Source organism: Carcharhinus amblyrhynchos, chromosome 22 (assembly GCF_965287045.1).
Source record: "Carcharhinus amblyrhynchos chromosome 22, sCarAmb.v2.hapA, whole genome shotgun sequence".
In the NCBI taxonomy this organism is placed as follows: domain Eukaryota; kingdom Metazoa; phylum Chordata; class Chondrichthyes; order Carcharhiniformes; family Carcharhinidae; genus Carcharhinus; species Carcharhinus amblyrhynchos.
Window position 1 is genome coordinate 5354914 of NC_137345.1, and position 21341 is coordinate 5376254.

Sequence of the window (21341 nt, forward strand, 5' to 3'; positions counted from 1 at the left end):
ACTCTTCCCCTTGGAAAGAGGAGGATTGAGGGGATATCTGATAGAGAGGTTCAAAATCACGAGGAGAGAAACTGTTCCCACTCATAAAAGGATTAAGAACGAAAGGGTACAGATTTAAAGTGATTTGCAAAAGAAGCAAATGTGATGCGAGAAATAAACTTTCATACAGTGAGTTGTTTGGGTCTGGAATGCAACTGCAGTGGAGGCAGGTTCAATCGAGGCATTACATAGAATTCAACAGTGCAGAAGGAGACTATTCAGTTCATCGAGTCTGTACTGACCACAATCCCACCCAGCCCCTATCCCCATCACTCTAGCTAGTTCTCCTGACACTAAGGTGCAATTTAGCATGGCCAATCCACCTAACCCGCACACCTTTGGACTTTGGGAGAAAACTGCAGCACCTGGAGGAAACCCACACAGACACAGAGAGAATGTGCAAACTCCGCACAGACAGTGACCCAAGTCGGGAATCGAACCTGGGTCCCTGGCGCTGTGAGGCAGCAGTGTTAACCGCTAGAACCACCATGTCACCCTTGATTACTTGAATGCAAACAATGTGCAGGGGCACAGAGAGAAGACAGGGCAATGGCATTAAGCCATGTTGCAGACCATGCAGAGCCGGTGCAGACATGATGGGCCAAATGGCCTCCTCCGGCATCCTAACTACTCTGTGAATGGGCTCATTCAGCCCTTCCTCAGCTTGAATAGAGGAATTAACCCTGAGGGCGAGGATGATGGAGAGGGAGGCAGGGGAGAAATAGTGGGAAAAGGTTCCATGTTAACATGAGAATCAGTATATGGGCCAGACTTTGGAATTAGATCTCACTATTCTTAATTTTTTAAGAATATATCATTCCACTGATATCTGGAAAGAAAGAAGTTTCATTTATATAGCACCTTTCATAACATAGAAACCAGAAGCAGGAGTAGGCCATTTGGCCCTTTGAGTCTGCCCCGCCATTCACCCTGATCATTGCTGATCAGCGAATTCATCCTAATGCACTTTGCGATCAATGACATTTGTTTTTGAACCGCTGATGCAATGCAGGAAAATACACCTGTCCCCATGCTCACACCAAGCACCCGTGAATGGCAATGATCGAGTAATCCAGCAGATGACAGCTGAGAAAAGCAGGAGGACTGATCTGTCCTCAGCAGCATGAAGCCTGGAACATTCTGGTGCTCTGGCCTCGCCCTCAGTGGGATAGTCCGGCTTCAGTACAAATCTGGCGGGAACAGTAGCAAATAAACTTGTTGGACTTTAACCTGGTGTTGTGAGACTTCTGACTGTGTTTACCCCAGTCCAAAGCCGGCATCTCCACATCGGGAACAGTAGCTGACAGGGGAGAAAGCCCAGCGCACGGTGTAATGGAGGTCTGGTACCCGGAGTTAAGGTGGGTTCAGTTGCGCCTTGTGGTTAGGCTAGGGAGGGTGCGGAGATGCTGGGGCAGAGGAATCTTCGAATTTAGTTACTCCTTCTCATTCCTTAAGGGACTTCACAAGAAGTTAAAACTCTTAAGTCTTTTCTAGCCACCCTCCCACCAGGTTGGTCTGTACAGGCCTCTGGTTAAAATAGCACTTAGGTTTCAATAACATCCATGGAACCCAATTTGCATATTTTTCAGGCCTCCACCAGCAACGCACAGTGGTAGAAGTGTGTACCATTCACAAGGTGCACTGCAGCCAAGGCTCCTTCCAAATCTCACACCTTTACCACCTAGAAGGACAAGGGCAGCAGGCACAAGGAAACACCACCACCTGCGAGTTCCCCTCCAAGCCACTCACCATCCTGACTTGGAAATATATTGCCGTTCCTTCATCGGCACCAGAGTCCTGCACTCATTGACAGCACGATGGGTGTACCTACACCACATGGGTAGCAACAGTTCGAGAAGGCGACTCAAGGCACAATTAGATTTGGACAACAAATGGTGGCCTTGTCAGTGACACTCATGTCCTTTAAAACAAAATAAATCAATTGACATTGTCCCAGGCAGCTAATGTCACTTCTTGTTTGCTTTTCATATGTTGAATGAGGGTTAAATTGAATCGCTACACTTTGAATTGTACCACAGGATCTCTCACATCCTGTGTAGGTAGACAAGTTTAATGTCTTGAGAGAGACTGTATCTCTAACAGGGTGCAATCACTAGCTTTTCATGCAAGTTTCTGGGATGGGACTTGAACTCATGACCTGCTGACTCAGAAACCTAGAATGCAATCCCAGAGCCAAGGCTGAGGCCTTTCATTGTTCATTCTGAATCAGAATGCCTTGGAAAGAGAGTTGTGCAGATTAACCAGAATATTTCCTAAGGATACGGATATCGCAAGTAAAGTGTATTGGGTTAAGATGCAGATCGGCCCTGACCTCAGATAGAATGTGCCAAAAGGGCTGAATGGCCACTTCCTGTCAGACCATAAGATATAGGAGCAGAGTTAGGCCACTCGGCCCATCGAGTCTGCCCTGCCATTCAATCATGGCTGACTGATTCTCATCCCCATTCTTTTGCCTTTCCCCCATAACCTTTGATCCTCTTGTCAATCAAGAACCTATCTATCTCTATCTTAAAGACAATGACCTGGCCTCCACAGCCTTCTGTGGCAATAAGTTCCACAGATTCACCACCCTCTGGCTGAAGAAATTCCTCCTCTATCTCTGTTTTAAAGCAGCGTCCCTTCACTCTGAGGTTGTGCCCTTGCGTTCTAGACTCTCCCACCAATGGAAATATCATCTCCACGTCCACTCTATCCAGGCCTCTCAGTATTCTGTAAGTTTCAATTAGATCCCCCCCATCCTTCTAAACTCCATCGAGTATAGGCTCAGACTCCTCAACTGCTCCTCATATAACAAACTCTTCATTCCAAGAATCATTCTCGAGAACCTCCTCTGGACCCCCTCCAAGACCAGTACATCCTTCCTTAGGTATGGGGCCTAAGTTTCTCTTCCAACTTTCTCTTCCTTGGTCCTTATAGAAACATAGAAATAGGTGCAACAGTGGGCCATTCAGCTCTTTAAGCCTGCATCAACATTCAATATGATCATGGTTGACCATGCTTTTTCAGTATTGCACTCCCACTTTCTCTCCATACCCCTTGATCCCTTTAGCTGCAAGGGCCACGTCCAGCTCCCTCCTGAACATTTCTAACGAACTGGTCCCATCAGCCTTGGTGGTAGGTGTGATAGAAACATTCATCTCACTGTTTGTGAAAGCGCGCCGTCAGAAAATTGTCCACCGCATTTCCTCGATGACAACAGCGAAAAGTACTTTGGCTGTCGTGTTTTGAGATATTCAGGTTGTGAAAGGGGTGACGAGAATGCAAGTCCCTTCTCTCCGAGAGCCTAGCCGTTGCCCGCACACCTGTACCACTGCTCGGCCTTTCGGCTAAGATCAAACATAAGATCAGGTGTAAGACCTGGACTTGTCAGCTTGGATCTGATCTCACAACACCAGGTTGGAGTTCAACAGGTTTATTTGGCAGCACAAGCTTTCGGAGTGTCACCCCTTCATCAGGTGGGCCACTCACCTGAGGAAGGAGCGGTGCTCCGAAAGCTCCTGATGCCAAATAAACCTGTTGGACTTTAACCTGATGTTGTGAGACTTCTTACCGTGCCCACCCCAATCCAACACCAACGTCTCCACATCATGGCTCTAATCTAATCCCTTGTGTGGGGACCATGAATAGGATTGGTTTGTGGAGTGATGGATTTGGGGGCTTGCCCCATCCGTTGTGGGCGTTGGCTTAGAAATGTTAAAAAATAAAAAATATTATTTTTTAAAGTATACCACTGCAAGTACCTGTGCCTTCAAGGAAGGAAGGGGATGATATCACTGTTCCCATTTCCCACCAAATTAAACTCATTTACATTTACAAAGGAGTGGAGTTGCAGGCGATGGACTGGGGTGGGCACGGCAAGAAGTCTCACAAAAGCAGGTTAAAGTCCAACAGGTTTATCTAGTAGCACGAGCTTTCGGAGTGTTGCCCCTTCATTAGGTGAGTGCAGGATTTTTTTCACAAACAGGGCAATAGATAGACACAAACTCAATTACAAGATAGTGGTTGGAATGCGAGTCTTAACAGGTAATCAAGTCTTCACAGGTGCAGACAATGCGAGTGGAGAGAGGGCTAAGCACAGGTTAAAGACCTCTTTAATCTGTGAAGGAGCAGTGCTCTGAAAGCTTGTGCTACCAAATAAACCTGTTGGACTTTAACCTGTTGCTGTGAGACTCCTTACTGTGCTTACAAAGGGAGGTTTGTTTGACTGTACACCACTGCCCTCTGCTGCATGATATGAGTTCAGCAGCAAAAGAAATCAGCTGCGTGTTTACTGTCTAAATTATAGAATGTATTGATTGTGGGATATTTAATTTCATGGCAGTTACCCGAGTACAGGCCAGTTAGTGATGGCTCAGGTTTATCCTGGTGTCACATACAGTACCTCCTCTGATTACCCTGTCCAAATAGCAGAAGTTGATACAGTTCCGCAGGATATCAGCACAGAGTCCCTGCAGTGCAGAAGTAGGCCATTTGGCCTATCGAGCCTACACAGACTCACAACACAACATCTTACCCAGACCCTATCCCCCACATATTTACCCTCCTAACCTACACACTGAGGGAGAATTTAACCTACACACTGAGGGAGAATTTAGCACGGCCAATCAACCTAATCCACACATCTTTGGACTGTGGGAGGAAACCGGAGCACCCGGAGGAAACCCACGCAGATACGAGGAGAATGAGAAAACTCCACACAGACAGTGACCCAAGGCCAGAATCGAACCCTTGTCCCTGGCACTAACCACTGTGCCACCCTCAAAATACAATGGGCAGTGGTGAATTTCCATGAGATTCCCCCACATCGACACCTGGATTGTAAATCTCTACCCACCATCCACCCAGGTCACAGAACCGCTGTTGACCTTCAAGGATATAAAAGTAGGGAGGTCTTGCTGCAACTGTACAGGGCACTGGTGAGGCCGCAGCTGGAGTACTGTGTGCAGTTTTGGTTGCCGCACTTGCGGAAGGATATATTGGCCTTGCAGGGAGTGCAGAGGAGGTTCACTACGCTGATACCGGAGATGAGGGGGTTAGCCTATGAAGGGAGATCGAATAGACTGGGTCTGTACTCGTTAGAGTTTAGAAGGCTGAGGGGGGATCTTATACAGACGTATAAGATAATGAAGGGGATGGATAGGGTAGAGGTAGAGAGATTCTTCCCACTTAGAAAGGACAGCAGGACCAGAGAGCACAGCCTCAAGATAAGTAGGGGGGCAGTTTAGGTCAGAGTTGAGGAGGAACTTCTTCACTCAAAGGGTGGTGAATCTCTGGAATTCTCTGCCCATTGAAGTGGTGGAGGCTGCCTCGCTGAATATATTTAAGTCACGGGTAGATAGGTTTTTGACAGACAAGGGAATTAAGGGTTATGGGGAGAAGGCGGGAAAGTGGAACTGATCCACTTCAGATCAGCCATGATCTTATTGAATGACGGGGCAGGCTCGAAGGGCTAGATGGCCTACTCCTGCTCCTATTTCTTATGTTCTTATGTTCTAACACCACCTTGTACATCGTGAACCCAGCAACCCGCTAAACAACATCCCTAGCTGTTCAGCCAGCTGCCTCTGGTAAGGATATCTGAAAAAAATACTTGCATTTATATAGCACCTTTCATGACTGGGGGACATCCCAATGTGCTTTAGAACCATTGAAGTACTTTGTAGTTAATGGCTAATCCATTAACCAATTTGTGCACAGCAAGCTCCCACAGACAGCAATGAGATATTATCCAGATCACCTTGGCCAGAATTTTACGCCCTCCTCACAGGGATACTCTCCCATCCCTGACACTAAGATTGGCAAATCCCTTCCCTCCTCCCCTCCGCATCCCCCTTCAAAATCCCATACGCATATCCTGCCGTCCCACCCCAGGAGCCCTGGTACTTACCTGAAGTGTGGTCCTGGGATTAGGCTCACACACAGCACTGCAGTACCTCTTCTGGCCACTGCAGTGCTGTGCCTGGAGGGGGCTGGAGAGCTGTCAGCCAGCCTGATTGGCTGGCAACTCTCCAAGGTGGAGCTTCCATCTTAGGGCAGAATGATCCACTGAGTGTAAAATGGCCGCAGGCGTTCCCCACTGATGCTCAGGATGGCAGGTACCAACCTCTCACCATCCTGAAGATTGAAGTCCTTGTTTTACTGGTGTTGGCTGACTGATAAACTGTGATGACTTCAATCAGGGCATTGAGGTTGGCCAATTGGAGTCTGAATTCCCTGATTAAGGAATCAATCGGGGAGTCATTTCCTTGTATTTAACTGGGAGTGTCAGTTCCTCTGGCACTCCCAGAGGTAGACTGCTGACTGATAGAACCCTGTGTACTGAAGTTGGAGTTGTAAATAAAGGGATTTTGGTGAAGGGATGTCTGCCTTTGAAGACTTATTACATAAACATTGGCCAGGACACGGGGGGTGACTCGCCTGCTCTTCTTCGTGGGATGGGATCATGCCATGGGACCTTTTACGTGCACCTGAGGGGGCAGGCAAGACCCAGGTTAACATTTCGCCCAAAAGGTGGGACCTCTGATAGTGCAGCACCCCATCAGCCCTCTGCCGACACTATAGTTCAGAAAGCCCACCAATACCTCTACTTTCTCAGAATTCTCAGGCAATTTGCTATGACTCTCACCAACTTTTACAGATGCACCATAAAAAGCATTCTTTGTGGTTGTATCACAGCTTAATATGGCTTCTGCTCTGCCCAAGACCTGCAAGAAACTACAAAAGATCATGAATGTAGCCCAATCCATCACGCAAACCAGCCTCCCATCCATTGACTCTGTCTACACTTCCCTGCTGCCTTGGCAAAGCAGCCAACATAATTAAGGACCCCACACACCCCGGACATTCTCTCTTCCACCTTCTTCCATCGGGAAAAAGATGCAAAAGTCTGACGTCACGTATCAACCAACTCAAGAACAGCTTCTTCCCTGCTGCTGTCAGACTTTTAAACAGACTTACCTTGCACTAAATTGATCTTTCTCTACACCCTAGCTATGACTGTAACATTACATCCTGCACTCACTCATTTCCTTGTCTATGCTTTATCTGTATGGCGTGCAAGAAACAATGCTTTTCACTGTATGTTAATACATGTGACAATAATAAATCAAATCAAATATTGGCCTAGATTTTGTTCTCAGGTCTCTGGAGTAGCATGGATATGACTCAGTGCAATATCTCTGTGTGAATGTCAACTTTTTTAGCATCAAATTTTTTTTGTCCCTCATCTGTTGGCAATAATTTTATTATCAACTTGTTTCCACGTGGATAGTGTCTTCTGTTATTCTCTGAGTAACCACCAGAGTGCAGCGATGACTGAAAATATCCCCGAGAATAGCACTTAGGGATAAGATAAGTGATGGCATTGGCTTGATCCTGAAGCAGTGTTATTGATACGTGTTCTTGTCAAGTAGCTCCTTCATCCGACTTCAACACTCAAATCACATGGAATTTACAGCATGGAAACAGGCCAGTGCTCCAATTGGTCCATGCCATTGGTTACGCTCCTCCCATCCCTTTTCATGGGATCCTGTCAACATTACCTTCCCTTCTTTGCTCTCTCATCTGTTTATATCCAGCTTCGTGATATTACAGGTGGGGGGCGGAGGGGCGGTGGTGGGGGGGGGCGGGGGGGGTGCAGAGGGGAGGTGCAGGGGGGAGAGTGATGGCCTAGTGATATTATTGCTAAACAATGAGTCCAGAAGCTCAACTAAGGTTCAGGGGAGCCAATTTCGAATCCCACCACGGCAAATGGTGGAATTAAAAAACAAAGAAAAGCACAGAACAAGCCCTTTGCACTCACCACCTCCCCGCACCCCCCCCCCACCAAACCTGTGCCGATCATGATGCCCTAACTAAAAAAAACCTGCCCTCACTTGGTCCGTATCCCTCTGTTTCCCCCCTATTCATGTACCCATCCAGATGCCACTTAAATGCTGCTAATGTGCCTGCTTCCACCACATCCTCTGGCAATGCGTTCCAGGCACCCACTGCTCTCTGTGTGAAAGACCTGTCCCCTCTCACCTTGAGCCTGTGCTCCCTTATAATTGACACACTTCCACCCTGGGAAAAGCCTCTGACTCTCCACCCTGTCTCTGCCTCTCATAACTTTGTTGACCTCTAACAGGCCTCCCCTCAGCCTCTGTATTTCCAGTGAAAACAATTCTATTTTATTTACCTTCTCCTTATAGCCAACACCCTTGAGACCAGGCAACATCCTGGTGAACCTCCTTTGCACTCTCTCCAAAGCTTTCACGTCCTTCTGACAGTGTGGTGACCAGAACAGCACATAATACTCCAAATGCAGCCCAACCAAGGTTTTATATAGCTGCAGTCTCACTACACCGGATTAAGGTCCAACAGGCTTATTTGGTAGCACGCGCTTTCGGAGCGCCGCCCCTTCATCTGGTTGGACTTTAACCTGGTGTTGTGAGACTACCTACTGTGTCTACCCCAAGCCAACGCTGGCAAATCCACATCATTATATAGCTGCAACGTGATTTCCCTACTCCTGGACTCAGTGCCCCGGCTGATGAAGGCAAGCATGCCATCTGCCTTCTCAATCACCTTGACCATCTGTGTTGCCACTTTAAGGGAACTGTGGACCTGCACGCCCAGATCCCTCTTGTATGTAAAGGTTCCTAAGGGTTCAGCCATTTACAGTATAATTCACACCTAAATTTGACTCTCCAAAATGCATCACCTTGCATTTGTCCGGATTAAACTCCGTCTGCCATTTCTGTGCCCAAGTCTCCAATCTATCTATATCCTGTTGTATCCTCTGACAATCCTCGGTACTATCAGCAACTCCACCAATCTTTGTGTCATCCGCAAACTTACTAATCAGACCCCTGCATTTTCCCGTAACCTCACATATTTACCCTGTTAATCCCCTGACACATGATCAATTTAACATGGCCAATCAACCTCACCCGCATATCTTTGGACTGTGGGAGGAAACTGGAGCACCCGAAGGAAACCCACGCAGACACGGGGAGAATGAGCGAACTCCACACAGAGGGTGACCCGAGGCCAGAACTGAACATGAGTCGCTGGCACTGTGAGGCAGCAGTGCTAGCCACTGTGCTTACGTGCCGCCCTATATAGTCATGTTCTCTAGAGTGTTCACACACCTATCCCTGACCTCAACATCCGTCATGTCCTTCTCCTTGGTGATACAATGTACCCATTCAGGATTTTACCCACTTCCTGTGGCTCCACACATAACTTCTCTTCATTATCCTTGAGTGGGTCTACTCTTTCTCTTGCTACCCTCTTTCTACTAATATATGCATTAAAAGACTTGGGGTAAGACATTTCATGGCCTCTTTTAGCCTTCTAATTCCACGTTTAAGTTCCTCCCGACTTTCACTATATTCCCCAAGGGCTTTGTCAGTTTTTAGATGCCTAGATCTTTGGTATGCTTCCTTTTTCCTTTTGACTAAGCTTACAATTTCCCTTATCATCCTTGGTTCCCGAATCCTGCCATTTCTATCCTTCATTTTTCCAGGCACACGCCTGTCCTGCACTTGAACAAACTGGCCTTTAAAAGGCCTGGGTGGGATTGTGTTCTGTGCAGACTCAATGAGCCAAAGGGCCTCTTTCTGCACTGGAGGGTTCTATGATCTGTGAACAATCCTACCCAAGCCCTATCCCTGGAATCCCACATAATCCTTCTAATTTACATATCCCGGGACACCAAGGGGCCATTTAGCATGGTCGATCCACCTAACCCGCACACCTTTGGACTGTGGGAGGAAACCGGAGCACCTGGAGGAAACCCACACAGACACAGGGAGAATGTGCAAACACAGACAGTGACCCAAGCCGGGAATTGAACCTGGGTCCCTACATATTACCATATCCCTACATATCCCTACATATTACCCCCACTAATCTCTCTAACCTATGCATCCCTGGACAGTAAGGGGTAATTTCTTAGCATGGCCAATCAACCTAACCCGCACCTCTTTGGACTGTGGGAGGAAACCGGAGTACCCGGAGGAAACCCACACAGACACGAGGAGAATGTGCAAACTCCACACAGACAGTGACCTGAGCCGGGAATCGAACCCAGGGCCCTGGAGCGATGCAGACGATTGTCGATGCAGACTCGATAGGCCATAGATTACACTGTAGGGATTCTATGAAGTTGCCTCACTACACTGACAATTACAGGCTATATTTACAATGTACATTTACACTTGTGTCTGTTACAAGAGCCCTGGGGCTTTCAGACAGGTTTCAGTCTCTCAATATATTCTTGTCGAGAAGGGGCTCAGACTGTAGCCTTTCTCTCGTGAGCCGCTGTGAGTTTCATCAGCACATAGTCCTGGACTTTGGAGTGTGCCACGCTGGCAACACTCAGTCGCTGACTGTTGTTTGCACTGAAGGACCTAAAGCCATCGGACAGACCAAACAACAGGCAAGATTTTCCAACCCTTCCACCAATGGGACCTTCTGGTCCGGCTGAAAGTGACCCTACGCAGCGGGATGGGTGAGCCTCGCAAAACGCCATGGACATCAGTGAGACCGGAAGATCCTGCTAGCAGCCAATGGTGAGCCGCTGTGGGAGGACACGTCTCAGGAGTGGGAATGTGGTGGGGGGAGGGGGAGGGGATGGAGCGCAGAGAATGTCATTGAGCATATTGCTGGTTCTCCAGCAGCAATGAGTGTTATTTTGTTGTACATCCCTGCCTGGAGCCCATGTAACACAGAGTCCTGTCTTGCTTACGATGTATCTCGACAAAAGATCACTGTCCCTCTTTCCAGACCTTTGCAAAGGCACACTCCAGAATAAGACGGGTGACAATAAGTGATGTACCCACCATCCCCCCCCCCCTAACCTTGCCGCCCACCTCTCAGGTTTTGGTTACACCCCCCCTTTCTCCTTTCCCCCCAGCTCCAAGGAATAGAAACATCCAATGTTCATGTGAGTGAAGCTTTCCACCATCTCAAAGACCTCTATCAGGTCACTCCTCCCCCTTCACATTTCTAGAAAAAAATACCCAGCCGTTCTCTCTATATACACAGTGTGCCACAGTGGTTAGCACTGCTATCTCACTGTGCTGGGAACCAGGATTCAATTCCAGCCTCGGGTCCCTGTCTGTGTGTGGTTTGCATGTTCTCCCCGGGTCTGCATGGGTTTCCTCCAGATGCTCTGGTTTCCTCCCACAGTCCAAAGATGTGCAGGTTAGGTGGATTGACCGTGTTAAATTGCCCCAAAGTGTCCCAAGATGTGTTGGTTAGGTGGATTGGCCAGGGGTTTACAGCAATAGGGCAGGGAAGAGAGTGTGGATAAAACACGGTGAGAAGTCTCACAACACCAGGTTAAAGTTCAACAGGTTTGTTTGGAATCACGAGCTTTCGGAACACTGCCCCTTTATCAGGTGAGTGAAGAGATAGGGTTCACAAACATTGTATATATAGACAGAGACACAATTGCAAATTAATGGTTGGAATGTGAGTCTTCAGGCAATCAAATTTTTACAGGTACAGACAGTGCGAGTGGAGAGAGGGATAATCACAAGTTAAAAAGGTGTGAATTGTCTCAAGCCAGGATAGTTCATGAGATTTACAAGCCCAGGGCAAATGGTGGGGATTACAGTGTGACATGAACCAAAGATGCTGGTTGAGGCCTCATGTGTGTGGAACTTGCCAATTAGTTTCTGCTGGGCGATTCTGTGTTATTGTGTGTCTTGAAGACCACCTTGAAGAACGCTTACCCGAAGATCAGAGGCTGACTGCCCTTGACTGCTGAACGGACATTGCGTGACAATCGCCAGGCAGGAGTGTTCCCTTCCAAGCAGGGAACACTTCAACACTCACATGCGGAAGGAGCAGCGCTCTGAAAGCTCGTGATTCCAAATAAACCTGTTGGACTTTAACTTGGTGGAGTGAGACTTCTTACTGTGCCCATCACAATCCAACGTCGGCATCTCCACATCATGGATAAAACACTGTCAAAGAATCAGTACAGACATGGTGGGCTGAATGGCCTCATTCTTCTGAATTCCAGTAAGTATAGTCCCAGTCTACTCCTATCTACTGGCCTTGTTCTCCTCGGTTTGGAAGGTGCTGTAAAATGAGCTTTGGCCAGTTGATGCAGTGCATTTGGTGGACGGCGCACGCTGATGCCACCGTGCGTCAGTGGTGGAGGAACTGGATGGGGTGTCAGTCAAGCAGACTGCTTTGTCCTTGATATTGTTGAGCTTCTGGTGTGTGGAGGGAACTGCACTCATCCAGGCAAGTGAAGAATAATCAACGTCGCTCTTGTGCCTCGCAGACGTCGCAAAGGCTTTGGACAGTCAGGAGCTGAGCTACTCACCATGTATAACCAGCCCCTGACTTATGTAGCCAGAATATTTATGTGACTCACTCATTTGCGTTTCTGCTCCATGGTGACCCCTCCAGATGTTAATGATGCGGGATATCGTGAGGCTGATGCCATAGGGATATTGCTTAAACTCTCAATGGAATTGGCCATGACCTGACACTTGTATGATGCAAGCATTATTACCACTTACGAGCCGAATTCTAAAAGTTGCTCAGGTTTTGCTGCATGCCGAGACATTCCATTGCTTGTGTATGTGCCCAAGCATTAGTTGTGTTATTCCAAGAAATCAACTGTGGCTGATCGCTTACATCACTGCCATTAATTACTGTGCGCTCACAGCATCAGTCATTGTACTTCAAGGCTCCCAGCCATCAATACTTGCCAGAACCATCCCTGAACAGAAGCCACAGTGCAGCTGCAGAGAATATAAGCCCAAACAGATGCTTCTGAGAGATTTCAAGCCTGTAATCCGATCACAGGTTCAGATGGTGGTTATAAAATTACATGAGAATTACAGATTGAAGCTGGTTGGACCATATTATCGTGTTGATGTTTACAGGAGCTGTACCTGAATTCCAATTATCTACCCTGTTCCAATGTTCCTTTACTCTCCTTTTCTTAACTTCCTTTTAAATCTGTTTTTAAATGTTCCTAGGTGCACCATAGAAAGTATTCTTTATGGTTGTATCACAGTTTGGTATGGCTCCTGCTCTGTCCAAGACCAGAAGAAACTACAAAAGGTTATAAATGTAGCCCAGTCCATCATGCAAACCAGCCTCCCTATACTTCCCAGTGCCTCGGCAAAGCAGCCAGGATAATTAAGGTCCCCACATTCTCTCTTCCATCAGGAAAAAGATACAAAAGTCTGAGGTCATGTACCAACTGACTGAAGAACAACTTCTTCCCTACTGCTGTCAGGCTTTTGAATGGACCTACCTCACATTAAGTTGATCTTTCTCTACACCCTAGCTATGAATGTAACACTACATTCTGCATTCTCTCCTTTCCTTCTCTAAGAACGGCATGCTTTATATAGCGCACAACAAACAATACCTTTCACGATATACTAATACATGTGACAATAATAAATCAAAGCAAATCAAATCAAATGTTGACATGATTACTGCCTCAATCACTAACTTCTGTAATACATTCAACAACATCCACTGTTTAAAAATCAAGATTTCTCTGGGTCTCTGGCCTGGCTTGTGGGTTCAAGATCCATTCTAGAAATTTGAGCTCATGAATCTGGGCTAACAATCCAAGTGCAGCACTAAGACAATGCTGCACTGTTACACGTGCCGTCTTTCAGATGAGACACTAAACTGAGGTCATGTCTGCTTTCGCAGGTGGATGTGAAAGATCCCACTGCATTATTTTGATGATTTGGATGAGAATTTAGGTGGCGTGGTTAGTAAATTTGCAGATGACACCAAGATTTGGTGGCATGGTGGACAGTGATGAAGGTTATCTGGGATTGCAACAGGATCTTGATCAGTTGGGCCAGTGGGCTGACGAGTGGCAGATGGAGTTTAATTTAGATAAATGCGAGGTGATGCATTGTGGTGGATCGAACCGGGGCAGGACTTACTCAGTTAATGGCGGGGAACTGGAGAGAGTTACAAAACAAAGAGATCTAGGGGTACAGATTCATAGCTCCTTGAAAGTGGAGTCACATGTGAATAAAGTGATGAAGAAGGGGTTCGGCATACTTGGTTTCACTGGTCAAAAAATTGAATACAGGAGTTGGGTCATCTTGTTGAAGTTGTACAGGATATTGATAAGGCCACACGTGGAATATTGTGTACAGTTCTGGTCACCCTATTATAGAAAGAATATTATTAATCTAGAAAGATTGCAGGAATGATTTACCAGGATGCTACCAGGACTTGATGGTTTGAGTTAAGAGAGGCTGGATTGACTTTTATTTCTGGAGTGTAGGAGGCTGAGGGGTGACCTTGTAGAGGTCTACAAAATAATGAGGGGCATAGATCAGCTAGATAGTCAATATCTTTCCCCAAAGATAGGGGAGTCTAAAACTAGTAGGCATAAGGTTTAAGGTGAGAGAGGAGAGATACAAAAGCGTCCGGAGGGGCAATTTTTTCTCACAGAGGGTGGTGAATGTCTGGAACAAGTTGCCAAAGGTAGTAGTAGAGGCGGGTACAATTTTGTCTTTTAAGAAGCGTTTAGACAGTTACATGGGTAAGATGGGTATAGAGGGATATGGGCCAAACATGGGCCATCGGGACTAGCTGAATGGTTAAAAAAAGGCCTGTGGACAAGTTGGGCTGAAGGGCCTGTCTCCATGCTGTAAACCTCTATGAGTCTGAGAGCAGATGGAGTTCTCCCTGGGTCCCGGCTAATCCTGTTCCCTCAATCAGCAAAGCACAGGCAGGTTATCTGCACATGATCATGTTCACCATCAGAGAAACCGACAGGCATATCACTAAAATCGATAAATCTACTTCAATGTGAACCATAAACCTTTTGATCTTTTCAAAGTGACTTTGAAAAGTTCTTATCAGTCACCCACCACCTGCATACTGAAAAATCAAAAATTAACAGGAAAGACAGTTTAAAATGTGCAGACAAAAACTTGAGGAACACAAAGAAAGACTTGCAGTTATATAGCATTGTTACAACTACCGGATGTGCCTTACAGTTAATTAAGTATTTTTTGAAGTGTGGCCGCTACTGTAATGCACCAAACATGGAGGCCAATTTGGGCATGGCAAGCTCCCATTAACAACAATATGGTAATAATATGATCATCTGTTTTCTGTGATGTTAATTGAGGGATAAATATTAGTCAGGAATAACTTAAACTTATAATTTATATGAAAATAATGTGCATTGTTTTATTATGGTTTCCCAGATAATTCCAAAGTTACCTTTTTTGGAATGTTACAGTTTATCAGTAAGCAAATTAAGGCATGTACATTAAATGTCCTACATTACAACAGTAATACACTTCAAAAGGACTTAATTGACTGTCCGTAGGACTGTGTGAGATCATGGAAAGTGAATATCTTTCTTCCTTTCTTTATGTGGACTTTCTTCCCTGCTGCTGTCAGGCTTTTGAATGGACTTACCTCGCATTAAGTTGATCTTTATCTGCACCCTAACTATGACTGTAACACTACATTCTGCACTCTCTCCTTTCCTTCTCTATGAATGGTATGCTTTGTCTGTACAGTGCGCAAGAAACAATACTTTTCATTATATGTTAATACATGTGACAATAATAAATCAAATCAAATCAAATTTATTGCCCCAATGTCCTTCCTATAGCATAGAGCCCACAAACACAGACACTTCCCTGCGACCTCTCTCTTAAACTCTGTATTTCTTATCATAAATGTTAGCATCCTGTTAGTTTTCTCCAGGGTCTTATTCACTTGCTGTGCTAGTTTTAATGTTTGTGAAAGCTAAAGCCCCAAAATGCCTCTGATTCATCACATTATCCATGCTTGACTGTTAACTGACCTCTGAAATGGCCTAGCAAGCCATTCTTTTGTATCAAACCACAACCTAAGTGTTCGAGACTGCACATTCTCCCTGTATTTGCATGGGTTTCCTCCCATAGTCTGAAAGACGTACTGGTTAGGTACTTTGACCCAGACAGGCACTGGACTGTGGCAACTAGGGGAATTCCACAGTAACTTCACTGCAGTGTTAATGTAAGCCTTACTTGTGACTAACAAATAAACTTTAACTTTCAGGCAGATGTTTGTCTGTTTCCATCTGTCTAATTTTAATCCATCCCCAGAGGCTTACAGTTTGATGGAGCACCACTCCATAGCAAGTGTGACTGACCAGGAGTCTCTCCTGCTCTTACTGCCTACCATTGGCATATTTGAAAGGATTTGCGGGCTGAACCACTCAGCCTGTTTGGCCGCATTATTAATACACCTTCCTTGGCCTCCCAGAGGAAATCCACGCTGACACGAGGAAAATGTGCAAACTCCATACAAACAGTGACCTGAGGTGGGAACTGAACCTGGGACCCTGGTGCTTTGAGGCAGCAGTGCTAACCACTACACTGCCCTTGTTTTGTTTAATATTTGTTCATGGGATGTGGTCATTGCTGGTTGGACCAGCATTTATTGCCCATCCCTGAGGGCATTTAACAGTCCTTGTTGTGGGTCGGGAGTGACATGTAGGCTAGCCTATGTAAGGGCATTAGTGAACCAGATACATTTTTATGACAATCAGTAATGGTTTTGTGGTCATCATTAGACTGTTAATTCCAGACTTTTTTATTGAATTCAAATTTCACCATCTGCTGTGGTGGGATTTGAACCCGGGTCCGCAGAGTATTACCCTGGGTCTCTGGATTTCCAATGCAATGCCAATACCACTATGCCACTACTTCCTCCGTGCTTCAACAAATAACCCTGGAGGGGATTCTCACAGTTCCAGGAGGGCAAAGGAGTTTTACATAAGGACATAAGAAATAGAAGCAGGAGTAGGCCATCTAGCCGTTCAAGCCTGCCCGCCATTCAATAAGATCATGGCTGATCTGTCGTGTCTCAGTTCCACCTTCCCGCCCTCTCCCCACCTTCCTGCCCTCTCCCCATAACCCTTAATCCCCTTGCCTATCAAAAACCTATCAACTCGTGTCTTAAATATATTTAGCGAGGCAGCCTCCACCACTTCAACGGGCAGAGAATTCCAGAGATTCACCACCCTTTGAGTGATGAAGTTCCTCCTCAACTCCGTTCTAAACCACCCCCCCCTTTATCTTAAGGCTGTGCCCTCTAGTCCTACTGTCCTTTCTGAGTGGGAAGAGCCTCTCCACCTCTATCCTATCCATCCCATTCATCATCTTATACGTCTCAACGAGATCTCCCCTCATTCTTCTAAACTCTAACAAGTACAAGCCTAGTTTATTCAGCCTCTCCTCATAGCTCAACCCCCTCAACTCCGGCATCAGCCTAGTAAACCTCCTCTGCACTCACTCCAAGGCCAAAATATCCTTGCGTAAGTGCGGCGACCAAAACCGCACACAGTACTCCAGCTGCGGCCTCACCAGTGCCCTGTACAGTTGCAGCAAGACCTCCCTACTTTTATATTCAATCACCCTCGCTATGAAGGCCAGCATCCCATTCGCCTTCCTGACCACCTGCTGCACCTGCAGGCTGGGTTTTTGCGACTCATGCACAAGGACCCCGAGGTCCCTCTGCACCGTCGCATGCTGCAGTTTTTCACCATGTAAGTAATAGTCCTTCCTACCATTATTCCTACCAAAGTGGACAACTTCACACTTGCCAACATTAAATTCCATTTGCCAGTTCCTGGCCCATTCGCCCAGCCTATCTAGATCCTTCTGCAGACTTTCCACACCTTCCGCACAATTTGCCGTTCCACCAATCTTGGTGTCATCAGCAAATTTCGACACCATACACTCGGTTCCCTCCTCCAGATCATCTATATAAATGATAAATAGCTGAGGCCCCAGCACCAACCCCTGGGGCACTCCACTAGTCACCAACCACCAATCCGAATAGCACCCATTGACCCCCACTCTCTGCCTCCTATTTGACAGCCAATCCCCTATCCATGCTAACACCTTACCCCCAACTCCATTCCCCCTTACCTTCTGTAATAACCTCTTGTGCGGCACCTTATCAAACGCCTTCTGAAAATCAAGAAACACCACATCCACCGGCTCTCCTCTATCCACCGCCCTAGACACATCCTCATAGAACTCCAATAAATTTGTCAGACACGACTTTTCCTTGCATTCTGCTCTTAATCTCTTACTGTTTATTGCTCAACTTACAGCACCTCTGATACAAGAATGTGGAACCCTCACTGATGTCAGTTAAGATATCTCAACTGGCCCAGCTGCCAAGTTAAGCCTCCCAGTCAATGCATATTTCCAAGAACTGGTTTATCCATTAAAGTTTACTGACAAAGAGATTGTTGGCCCCTTACACATCACACTGTAACAGCACTGACATTATACAACTATGGAAAGAAGCGTCCTTTAAAAAAAAATATGAAGTTTGGGTTTGCAGCATCCTATTATACATGGACTGATATTAGTTATACCTCTTTTAAGTGGAGGTGATGAGGTATAATTCATCACCTCCACTTGTGGCCGAGTGCTATTATTGCGAGGCTATTAATCCAACTAATGTTCTGGCAACCCATGTTCGAATCCCGCCACAGCAAATGGTGGAATTTGAATTTTTTAAAGAAGTATCTGGAATTAAGAGTCTGCTGATGACCATGAAACCATTGTCGATTGTTAGAAAATCCAATCCTTTTGGGAAGCAAATCTGCCGTCTTTACCTGGTCTGGCCAACATGTGACTCCAGAGGCACAGCAATGTGGTTGACTCTCAATTACCTGCGGGCAACAAGGGATGGGCAATAAATGCTGGTCAGCCAGATGCCCATGTGTGATGAAATAAAAAGGTTCCCAGTGGTCACAAAACCATGGTTAATTTGACACTCGGGAGCAGCAGTGTAGAGGGAGCTTTCCTTTGCATCCTATAGTGTACACGGTTCAGGGGAAAAAAAGCCTTAGATGTACATATTTCTCTGCCATGGCAGCTGGTGGGATTGGAATTCAATGAAAAAAAACTGGAATTAAGAATCTACTGATAATCATGAAACAGCACGGTGGTACACTGGTTAGCACTGCTGCCTCATAGCACCAGGAACCTGGGTTTGATTCCTGGCTTAGGTCACTGGCTGTGGGGACTCTGCCACATTTGCCCTGTATCTGCATGGGTTTCCTCCGGGTGCTCTGGTTTCCTCCCACAGAGCAAAAGATGTGCTGGTTAGGTGCATTAGCCATGCTAAACTCTCTCTCAGTGTACCCGAACAGGTGCCAGAGTGTGGAGACTAGGGGTTTTTTTTCAGTAACTTCATTGCAGTGTTAATGTGTTACCTGTGACACTAATAAATAAACTTTTAAAAAACTTTAGCCATTGTCAATTGTCAGAAAAATCCCATCTGGTTCACTAATGTCCTTGAGGGAAGGAAATCTGCCATCCTTTATCGGTCTGGCCTAAACGTGACTCCAGAGCCACAGCAATGTGGTTGAGTCTCAACTGCCCTCTGAAATGGTTGAGTGAGACACTCAGTTCAAGGACAACTAGGGTTGGGCAATAAATGGTGGCCCAGGCAGCGATGCTCATGTCCCATGGATGAATAAAAAAAAAGCATGAAAAAGTGCTTCCAGATTTCACTCTGGTAACTTTCCACCCAAGTGACGATGGTGGATATTATCTTGCCATGTGGCTGTGAGATATACAGGAGATGGCAGGAGATCATTTGTTTGACACAAAGAGGAGTAGGTGGGAGGAGGATGGTTTCTGCTGTTGTAGGACAATGCAGGTGGAGCTGACCGGTACAGGAACTGATAAAAAATAACTCAGAAAGCCATGGCTCACACTGTCCAACGTGCAGTGATATTTTAATTTTGAATTCAAGCTGCAATGTTAACTCATTGCTAATATTCTGAGTGGAATAGACATTCTAGACCTGTATGAATATGTCTCTCGGTGTTACTCAGCTCTTCATCTTTTTGATTTGATTTGATTTATTATTGTCACATGTATTAATATACAGTGAGAAGTATTGTTTCTTGCGCGCTCTACAGACAAAGCATATCGTTCATAGAGAAGGAAAGGAGAGAATGTATTGTATCAAATTAATGTGAGGTAGGTCCATTCAAAAATCTGATGGCAGCAGAGAAGAAGCTGTCCTTGAGTTGGTTGGTACGTGACCTCAGACTTTTGCATTTTTGTCCTGAAGGAAGAAGGTGGGCATAATAACTCCACAGAGGCAAAAGTCCCGTCACCAAGTTACTTTATTTACACCATACATCTGTATACAGCCAGGTCTCCAGTTGCCCCCTGCTGAATGCAGGCTGGGAGTCTGACACACCTGCTTTAAATAGGGAGCATAAGGCTCCCTGATTCAGCCATCAATTAGGATTCATCAGATATCTCTCTTAATACCAACCAAATAAATTGCTCAAATTAACTAAGGGACAAATTAAAAAGGGCAGCTCCCCAAAAACAAGGTCGAAAGGAAACTTAAAACATTAAATCAAAATGTGGTTATCGGGGTAAAATTGGATTCAAATTTCATCATCTGCCATGGTGAGTTTCGAGCCCAGATCTCCAAAGCATCACCCTGTGTCTCTGTTTTACTAGTCCAGTGACAATACCATTGTATCACTACGTCAAAGCTAAGACTCATCAGGTAGTTTATACTCAAGCAAGCCAACCTCATTAGCCTGGCTGAAGTCATCACAGTGGAAGAGAGAATGTAAGATATTGAATTAAAGAATTGTCAGAGAGTTTAAAAGAGTTAGAATTAAGTTTTAGAAGCATTGAATGAGAGTAAAAGATAGAATTAGATGGTATGCTGGGCACAGCTTGCAAGAAGTTGCCTCACTCCAGTGCCATCTTGGGAAAAAAAACTTCCCTCCTGAGATCAGCCTGAACCATGAGGGATTGATTAGCCGATACAGCAGATGTGGTACCTTCAGAAAAAACAGCAATACTGAGCCAATTACAAGCTTCAATAACCATCACTCATGCCATCATCACTCATGATACTATTAATAAGACATTGACCTAACCACTTGGCCCACATAACCATTATCCACATAGCCATTAATAACATAACTGTAGGAGGGAATGAACAAACTGAGGCCCCTGAGACCATGTAGAACTTCGACAAAAATGGCTTCATTCAACATACATGAGGGAGAGCAGAACTCGTGGCTATAACTACAGCTTGCTTCCGAGCTACTGTACTGATCATCAGTTCTTACATATTCTTATACATTTCGATTAGGTCATCAGCTTGCTACTTTGAATTGGTTACAGTTCTGTTTTTGATCACATTATGAACATCCATTGTTTTGGGTGCTTCAGCTTTGATTGCTTATTGGACATCTCCTGTCTATCTGTTTACAA

General features: G+C 45.7%; 1 long non-coding RNA gene across 1 annotated transcript in view; it reads right to left on the reverse strand.

Moving 5' to 3' along the window:
- The window catches only part of LOC145356823 (uncharacterized), a 146044-nt gene that overhangs the window by 117879 nt on the left and 6824 nt on the right, over window positions 1-21341 (reverse strand). The window lies entirely within an intron of this gene.